Raw genomic sequence first — 9,789 nt, 5'->3', positions numbered from 1 at the left:
TGCGGGACGGGACACTGGGATCCCACACCATGATCGCAGCCTATGAGTGACCCTGAGGGAGGGGGTCCTCCAAGCATACCCAGATTCCTGACCCACAGGAACTATGAGTCCAAAACATGGCATTCTTTTAAGCTACTAAATTTTGAAGTAATTTACTATGCAGTGATAGATAACAGTACAGACCCCCGCTGAGACTTGCATCCTCTCACCCCAGGCCCTGAGTCAGAGGCCAGCTACTGCCGTGGCAGTGTGAGCCCTCATTTGCAACACAAGAGGGTGGACCCCAGTCCCTTCCAGGTCTAGAACTCTACATACCCGCTGGCATTACCACGTAATGAGCTGTTCTCCTGCACAAAAGCCTTACCCTTTCTTGCCACTGTAGGCCCAGGCTCGGAGCTTCCAGGTATGCCCTAATGCCCAAAGGTGGGCACTGAAACCCTTTGTAAAATGAGATAAGCCGTTCTTAAATCGCCTAACATTTGTAGACTAGGAGTACCTCTGAAACTATGAAAGCAGAAGCATTTCTTGAATTCTTTTTTTTTTTTTTTTTTTTTTTTTTTGAGAAGGAGTTTTGCTCTTTTTGACTAGGCTAGAGTGCAATGGTGTGAACTTGGCTCACTGCCACCTCTGCTTCCCGGGTTCAAGTGATTCTCGTACCTCAGCCTCCTGAGTAGCTGGGATTACCGGCACCTGCCACCATGCCCAGCTAATTTTGTATTTTTTTTTTTTTTTTTTCAGTAGAGACAGAGTTTCACCATGTTGGCCAGGCTGGTCTAGAGCTCCTTACCTCAAGTGATCCGCCTGCCTCGGCCTCCCAAAGTGCTGGGATTACAGGTGTGAGCCACTGTGCCTGGCCTCTTGAATTCTTCTTCAGGTAGCCTCCCTGCCTTGCTCTATTTTTTCTCTAACATTTCCACCATCTAATGAGCTTTGTTATTTACTGATTTATTATGTTCATTGCACATTGTCTGTCTCAACCCACCCACATATACTCAAAAGAAATTCTGCCAAGCAATAATCCTTGTCTGTCTGATTCACTGATGTATTCCAAGCACCTAAAATAGTTTTTGGAGCACAGCATGTGCTCAATAAATAATTGCTTAATAAACAATTGTTTTGGGGAGGCAAGGTAGGGTGTGGTAAGGACGGGAAGGTATTAGGATACAAGTCACAATAAACTTTGAACTGCGCTGCATTACAATTTTTTTATTAGGCTGGGCGTGGTGGCTCACACCTATAATCCCAGCACTTTGGGAAGCTGAGGCGGGCAAATCACCTGAGGTCAGGAGTTCAAGACCAGCCCGGCCAACATGGTGAAACACCATCTCTACTAAAAATAGAAAAATTAGCTGGGCACAGTGGTGTGCACCTGTAATCCCAGCTACTCGAGAGGCTGAGGCAGGAGAATCGCTGAACCTGGGAGGTTGTGGTTGCAGTCAGCAGTGATCGTGCCACTGCACTCCAGCCTCTGGGTGACAGAGTGAGACTCCATCTCAAAAAAAAAAATTATTAAATGTCCACACTGGATCTTAAGCACCAGTATTATGCCCTAACACAGAGCTTTCCAAGAGTTGACCCAGTACAAGTTATTGCTCCCTCAGCCCTTGGAAAGTCTGGAGCCCCTGACCAATTAATCTCAGAGAAGCCTGCTATAGATGGAATGTTTGTGTCCCCCCAAAATTCATGTGTTGAAATCCTAACCCCCAATGTGATGGTATTAGGAAGAGAGGCCTTTGGGAGGTGATTAGATCATGAGGGCAGAGCCCTCACAAATGGGATTAGTACCCCTATACAATCCCCACAGACCTCCCTTGCCCCTTCCATTGTGTGAGGTTTCAATGAGACTGAGGTCTATAAACCAGGAAGTGGGCCCTCACCAGACGCGGCATCGTGGCATCCTGATCTTGGACCTCCCAGACTCCAGAACTTTGGAAAATAAATTTGTTGTTTATAAGCCACCCAGTCTATGGCATTCCATTAGTCCATCGGACTAAGACAGCCTCTATTAGAATCCCAAATCCCTGGCTGGGTGCGGTGGCTCACGCCTGTAATCCCAGCACTTTGGGAGGTAGAGGCGGGTGGATGACCTGGGGTCAGGAGTTCGAGACCAGCCTGGCCAACATGGTGAAACTCTGTCTCTACTAAAAATACAAAAAAGAAAAAAATTAGCTGGACATGTTGGCGGGCACCTGTAATCCCAGCTACTCTGGAGGCTGAGGCAGGAGAATCGCTTGAACCTGGCAGGCGGAGGTTGCAGAGCTGAGATCGAGCTGCTGCACTCCAGCCTGGGTGACAAGAGCAAAACTCTGTCTCAAAAAAAAAAGAATCCCAAATCCCCTCCCATTTTCCTAGGCTGCCTACACACATTATACCTTCCTGTGTGACCCAGGAAGGCTGGGAAGCATTGGCAATGCTAATCAACCTTAATTATGCAGTTCAAAACAGACCATTTGTGAATATTAGTCTGTTGATAATTATATACTGAATTGGACACTTATTCTTTTTCCTGCCTAGACTTTACTACTCTTCTGTTAGTAATAGAATGTATATTTTTCTAGAAGAGCCTTTACTTCTGTGCTCCTGAATCTCTAACAACATTTGGGCCAGGGCTAGGCACCTGACTCCAGCCTGGCCAATCATAGCTTGGACTCTTCATGGCCTCAGTGATTGGTTCATGGTGGACACTTGACTCCAGCCTGGTCAATCCTGTAGGACTCTTCTTGGCCTCAGTGAGTGGTTCATTGGTCCACTCCGGTAGACACCTGACTCCAGCCTGGCCAATCATAGCATGGACTCTTCATGGCCTCAGTGACTGGTTTTTGGTGGACACCTGACTCCAGCTTGGCCTATCATAGCATGGACTCTTCATGGCCTCAGTGAATGGTTCATGGTGGACACCTGACCCAGGCCTGGCCAGTCAGAGGATGGATTCTCCATAATCTTGCTTGTTGGTTCAGGGGTGGGCACCTGAGCTAGGACTGGACACATGGATTCCCCAAGTCACAGCAGTTGGTCCAGATTCCTGTAGGTGATCCAAGTCCAGCTGGTAAGACTCCATTTAGGGATGTTCCTTTGAATTGTTGTGAGAAAAGCTTTCTTCTTTTATTGCAGTTTCTGCAAGGAAAGAGAATAAACCTGAACCTCCAGCATCTGTCTCTGGATCATGAGGCTGCCTGATAAAAGAGCCTGCATGAAGGAAAGCTGAATGAAGAGGTGGAAAGATTGAGGCAAAGTTCTGATGACATCATCTGAGTGCCTGGATCCAGCTGTGCCTGAAGGTAAGATTTTCAGTTACATAAGACAATAGTTTCCATTTTCTTGCTTATGCCAGTTGGAATGGGAAGAGTTCTAATCCAATAATACACAGAGGATATAGCTTACAAACCAGCCCATCTCGTTTTCCTTGTCCTCAATGCAAGGCAACAAAAAGATGTCGGTGCACGTGTCACTGATGATTAAGTTAACATTGCATTATCTCTGACGGCATTCTGAATGGCACAGGGCTACAGAAGAGGAACATTTTACACAGCCACGCTCCTGATCATTGTCCCATTGGCAGAAGGACTCACCAAGCTGCCAGTTTGTCTGGTGTTATAGACCCTTGGTACCACTGAGCTACTTTGTAAACCTTAAGAGCCACAGCGGAGAGGACAGTCTGCTCACCTGTCCCCATATGCACAGTGTCTTAAAGATAGCAACAGGGTCCTCACCATTCTTTATGCTTCTCAATCACTGATCTGCAGGTGAGTTGTGCGATAGTTTCTTTAGCACAAACATTAAGTCTGAGCAGCAAATAGCCCTTTTTACTCCAGATAAACATGAAACATTGGATCTTCCTGACTGAAACACCAAATCGTATATTTCTTACCCTGCACTCAGCCATTCCAGTGACAGCTACAGAGCAGGCCTGGATCTGAACAGACTGAGGTATGCGACACAGGACAGCAAAGTGGGAAGTCTGCAGTAGTGGCGCTCAGGCCTGGGCAACTGGCATGGTGTGTGGTCCAGGGAGCTCTCCAATTACACAGCCCTCCTCTCCCCCAGATTCTGACAAGTCCCCAGGGGGCAAATGCTTTGTAAAGCTTCCCGGGGATTCCCTGGCGACCCCCACTCTAGGCTGAGAATCAAAGCTCTGAATTGCCCTTCCTGTTGATAAGCCTCATACCCTAGCGCTCCAGGCACTGGTCAGATGAGGCACGGAACTTAATCTACAAACACCTTATCTTCAAAAGGAAAATATTTTCATGATTGCCTCAGTAGTAACATGGTCATTACAGAAGATTGTAAGATACCAAAAGCTACACTATAAAGAAGAAAAAAATTTACCCATACCTTGCTAGTCTCAGCGTCATCACCACCTGGGCACTTGTTAGGAGTGCCCCCCCTGCAGACCTCGGAATCCGAATCTGTGTTTTTCCCAGACCCCCAGAGGGTTGTGTGCCTGTTCAAGTTTGAGAAGCCCCGAGCTAGTAATTCCACAACTGCATTTGAGTGTCTTTCTTGGTAGCATCTTATACTTCCATTAAAGTTGGGATTAATACTGAATAATCAATGTTGCAATTGGAATCATTAATAATGTGATATTAACTTTATTTTAGTATTATTCAAATACTCAGTTTGGTGTGCTGCTTCTCTCCCTGAATTGTATACAGTGTTCGCCATCACATCGTTTGCTTCTGAGACTTTCTTAAAACCCAGTTTCTCCCTTCATTCTCAGCTGGAGAATAAACCAGCAGGCGGCACACAACGGGTTAATGTCTACCAATTGCGTTAATACCCATCTAAAGGCCCGGCGGCCTCCCCAGCAAAACCGAGATTTTGCAATGTTTGCCATGCGTTTGCTTCATGTTGAGAGATGGGCTGAATGGAGGTTTCTTTGTGTTTGCGCGTATTTGTGTGTGTGAGTGTGTGTGTGTTCCCCGCAGTCTCCGTGGGTGGCCTCCTGCGGGTGAATGCGCAGTGTTCCCACTGTTGCTTATCCTGCAGGCTTTCCAAACCTCCCTCCTGCCGACAGACAGCCAGGGGAAACACATCTCTCCAAAGAGAAACCCAAAGAAGCTGCAGAAGAGATTTCTTAGTCTGTTCCTATTCAGGGAAGGTGAGGGAGCCCTCATTCTTAAAGGTCTCTTTTAAAAGCCCTGTTTCTTTTTGCACACATAGTTTTGGAAGGTGCCCAAAAGACTGTCTAGAGTGTCCCAGCCTTCTCCGACAGTGCCGGGAAACAAGAGGTGGCTGCTGCCGTTTGCAAGTACGGATGAAGGCCTGAGTGGTCCCGGGCATTCAGGGCCAGGAAGGCAGGAGGGGAGGGGCTGGGAGGAGGGGGCGCTTTGCAGGGCCCGTGGACCTGGGCTGGACACTAGGCCACAGGAGGGGCAGGAGACAGTGGAATTATTGTCTGCCATTCACCAGAGTCTATCATCTCACTTGGTTTCCCCCTACAAGAAGAACTCTCTCTCTCTCTACACACACACACACACACACACACACACACACACACACACACACACACACACACACACACCATGCCCCCCGCCACCACCACCACGCACACAGACGCAGGTTCCTGGAACTGTTTCCCCCAGTTCTCTGCCTCAGACATCTTCACCCCATGTCCTGCCCTGATCTGGTGTTCTGGGCATGGCTCCTTTTATTGCTTTTTAAAAGGAGTCTGTGGTTTTATGAGGGCTGTTTGGCCGGCAGAGGTTGGGCTAGGCCGGGTTTTCGATGCCTGTGGCCCAGTCAGCCCAGGGAAGAGGCCGCTGAAGCTGAGCAGCTGCTCCTGAAAACAGCCCGGGACAGCTCTTCCCAGCCTCCGCCCGCTGCACTGAGCACTCCACTCTCTCTGCCCTCCGGCTGCTAGCTCCGATGGCAGCCCCCGGCCTCTCAGTAATCCTCAGCAACTAAAGCTTTCTCTGGAGTCCTCGGCAGGTGGGTGGCTGTAAAATCTTTTTGTTTGCTGCTTTGTCATCCTCTTCCCATCCCCGACCCGCAGTACCCATGGTCCAGGAAATAAACACCCAGTACAAAAACTCCCTGTTCGTATCTGGTAAATTTTCAACTAAAAAGTTCAGCGTTCAGGTGAGTGGACTCGAGATCCAGCCGGTTTGAAGAGTGACGAATAAAGGACAGGGTGTTGGGCGTGGGACTGGCACCCGCTGAAACCCGCATCCTGTGGGTGCCCGGTGTGGGTCCCCGCTGGCGTCACAACGTGCAGCCCACCTGCTCTGCCAGCTTCCGCGACCTTGATCTCAGCCAATCCTGTTTTGGGCCCCATCACAGTCTTTCTGTCTGTGGAGCTGGGCAAGCAGGAGGTTTCTCAGGGCCCAAGATGGTTTTTCAGCTGTGAATATTGGCCAACTCCCGAAGTTGCTAGAAAAATGTAGGCAGCTTGGCCACCTAAGTAAAAGCCATCGATGGCATTTTTCCCAGCCTCAGCTGAATTCAAACCACTAAACTCTTGTGGTTTATTTTTTTTACAGCTTTCTTAGCTAACAGGACTGGATGCCTTTAAAAAACTTTTCAAAATAATATTTTGGAACCTAGCATTATTTGGTTTTCCCTCTGTAAAGGCTAATCTATCATAATTTCCCCATAGCTTGCTTTGCGGAAGGGGGTGGGTGAGGGACAAAGGAAAGGTAACATGCTAACCAAGACAAGCGTAGTGTGAAGGAAGGGCAGGCCCTGTTCAGCCTCTGCCCAGCAGAGTCACAAGCTTTGTGGGCCTCAGTGTCCTCCTCTGGAGAACAGGAAGAATAATACAACAGCCCAACTACCTTACAAGACAGTTCTGTGATTAGGGTGATGTTCGGCAGAACATTTAGTCACCGTAAAATGCTACACAATGTGAATTATTGTGCTTTAACAAATAATTTGAAAGCAGTATAAAGTGCTTCTAGACTTGCAGATATCAAGAAACCTGGGTATCTGGGTTATTCATTCTCGGTTGGCAAAAGGTGGTCCCTGCATGATCAGCCCTGCGGGCCCCACATATTCTTTTAAGGGCTCAGGCTTTTGGAAGGCTTCTCAGTGCAGCAAGCATGAATAGTAAGGGCTACGCTGCACTCTTTACTTACTTGTTTTTGCCTTAAACCATCACAGTTACCACAAGGGTTAAGGATGCAGGTAGCATTGCAGACAGACTGACAGAGCTTTGTGTTCTGGCTTGGCCAATTAGCTTAGCTTCTCTGATCCCAGTTTCCTCATCTGTAAAACAGGTATAACAACAGCAACAACAATAATAGTAATCAGCTGATACAATTCTTGTGAGATTAAAAGACAACATTCACAAATTGCTTACCAGTATGATATCTTGCACATTGATTAAAGGAATGTAAGATAATGATGTTGATAATTATTTTAAGGAATTTGAGGGAGAAAATTCCCACCTACGAGTTCCCGTGCACCTAGTGGTGGGACTTTCTCTTGGTCATGCATTCATTTGACAAGCATTTACTGAATACCTTCTATGAGCTCTTAGGAGATCAGAATATGCCATCCTCAAATACGAAGGATTGTTCAGCTGAAGACGATTAAGAAGCAGATGCAGGAACCCTTTAGACTTCCCTCTATTTGCCTAAAAGCAGGACATAGATTTACAGAGACAAAGAGTATTCCTGCCCAGGAGAACAAAGGTTAACCACTGAAGACTGCTTTAGACTCTCATCAGCCTGGAGGTGATACAGAGGACTCTACTTCACCAGCTGTCTAGCCAGCCTTTGTCCGCCATGGATTTGCCTTCCCACAAGTTGCCTGCAGAGTCTTACAGTCCTTTTCCTTTGTCCCTTCTCTAAAAATGTGCTGTTCTTTGTTGAAGATCTTATATAAGCTGGGAGTCAAGGCCACTTCTTGGAGAATGATTCTGGATACTTCTCTGGGTATCTCCCATGTATTTATAAAATACACATGTTAATCAACTTCTGTTTGTTTTTCTCTTGTTTATCTGTCCTTTGTAACAGGGGTTCATTACAACTAAGAACCTACCGGGAGTTACTCTTCCCCTACAAGGTCCAGAATGCCTTTTGGTTTCCTTTAATAAAGCAGCAGCCTAACCAAGTCCTACCCACTGCTCTAGTACTGAGAACTCCAGCTGCAGTGCACAAAAGGAAAGTGAACACAGGGAAAGCTGGGACTTTGTTGAGGGTCACAGAGGAGTGGTTCTGCGGGATGCCAGGGGTGTGGGAGCAGAGCCTTGGCATTTGGAGCAGGTAGCCTGCATGGTGAAAAGTGATGGGAATAGTGCTGCATTCAGATACAGGACGGACTGCAATAGCAAAGAGACTCAATGTGTTGGCTGAGAACCAAATTTATTTATCTTACTCAAGGATGGAGCAGGTGACCCAGCACTACAGCGGTGGCTTGATGGCGGCAAGGAGCCAGGCTCTCCACCTTGTTACTCCACCTTCTCCTAGGGGATTCCTTTGGTCCAGGCGGCTCCCTGACATGAACAATGCCTTCACAGTCCAGCAGGCAGGAAGGAGAAAAGAGTGAGGGAAGGCGCAACCACTCTTTTGAAGGACATGGCCTGGAACTTACCCAGCTTCCTACCTTAAATGAGTGACATGACCACAGCTAGCAAAGGAGGCTGGGAAATGTAGTCTTAATGCTACATTGTCCTGTGACCAGCAAAAATGCGGGGATTTCATTATTAAAGGCAGAAAGAGAGAATGTTTGGGGGACAACAAGGCAATCAAAGGGATAGATTAGGAGGGACGGCCATATCGTCATCCACACAGCAGAGGAAGACAGTGTTGGGCACATAAGGGAGAGTGGAAAATGTGAAGGCAGAAATCACAGCTGATGGCGGTGGGGACGAAGCCGCTGACCACTGAGGACCCTGTGATCTGGATGGTAAAGAGGGTAGTGTGATAAGAGGCCAGCAAAGACAGGGACCTGGGGTTCACTGGGACGTTTTGCAGGGCGCTGCAGCATGGTGGGCACACTGACTATGTGGGATTGGAGAAGAAAGCACGGTTTGGGGACTGGCACATCAGCACCTCAGTGTCTTTTCTGGGAAAATCTGGTTCTGTCTGGGATTTTTCTCTGCTATGTGAATTCCTTGCTCATTCATTATGGGGTCACTTCATTGATTTTCCACTCTTGTTTCTATTTTTTTATATGACCTCTTCTCACTAATCTCTACTGCCAATTGTCTCAATGTAACAGTATTACCAAGAGGTACCATTGGACTACGGACTTTCTGAGGTGTTTTAGTTGTGACCTTGACTTGGTTAAAAAGGATGGGTGCAATCACCTTCCAAAATCTCCAAATTTATCATCCTAAAACCTCCAATTGGGTGGTTGAAAACTGCAATATAAAGTCAGACAGATTTAAACTGGCATGAAACAATGTAGGGAAGGCATATCAGTACACTTAAAACACACTTTTATAGTTTTCATCTCCATCCTCAATTTGATAGCCCCAAGCTAAAAATGATTCTTATAAACATCTGCTTCTTGTGTTTATTATGGTTTTGGATTTTTGTGCCAAGAATATGCATGACAGGGCTGCCATTCTTTTCAGCCAAATGTATCTGAACATGTGTTTCTGCATTCTCATCTGTTTCTCTGTAGAGAAAACATGCATTGAACCAATAGCATGTCTGGAGCAGTATCTTATGATTTCAACAGCTTCCCTCTGTGATCCACCAAACAGATATTCATGGTGGGCACTCTGTGCTCTCAGCCTGAATCTAACTCTGCCAAGCCATGGTTCTTCAGCTCAGATATGGATGGTGTCAACAGGGTGTCTTCCAGGGTTGTTAGAGCCTGCACAACCTGGAGGAAGTGCAG

The 9,789-nt window shown here is 47.1% G+C and overlaps 1 protein-coding gene across 2 annotated transcripts in view; it reads right to left on the bottom strand.

Annotated features, from left to right (window-relative positions):
* Positions 1–4,567: 4,567 nt before the first annotated feature.
* LOC107976725 (uncharacterized) overlaps positions 4,568–9,789 on the bottom strand; it is a 101,980-nt gene continuing 96,758 nt past the window's right edge. Inside the window, exon 3 of one of the 2 annotated variants that reach the window (XR_010148630.1) lies at positions 4,568–7,203. The gene's annotated coding sequence lies outside the window, so the exon portion shown is untranslated. The remainder of the gene's footprint in view (positions 7,204–9,789) is intronic. The other variant, XM_063787654.1, reaches the window with a different exon arrangement.

This window comes from Pan troglodytes, chromosome 11 (genome assembly GCF_028858775.2).
Source record: "Pan troglodytes isolate AG18354 chromosome 11, NHGRI_mPanTro3-v2.0_pri, whole genome shotgun sequence".
NCBI lineage: Eukaryota > Metazoa > Chordata > Mammalia > Primates > Hominidae > Pan > Pan troglodytes.
This window is presented reverse-complemented; position numbering and strand designations above follow the sequence as displayed.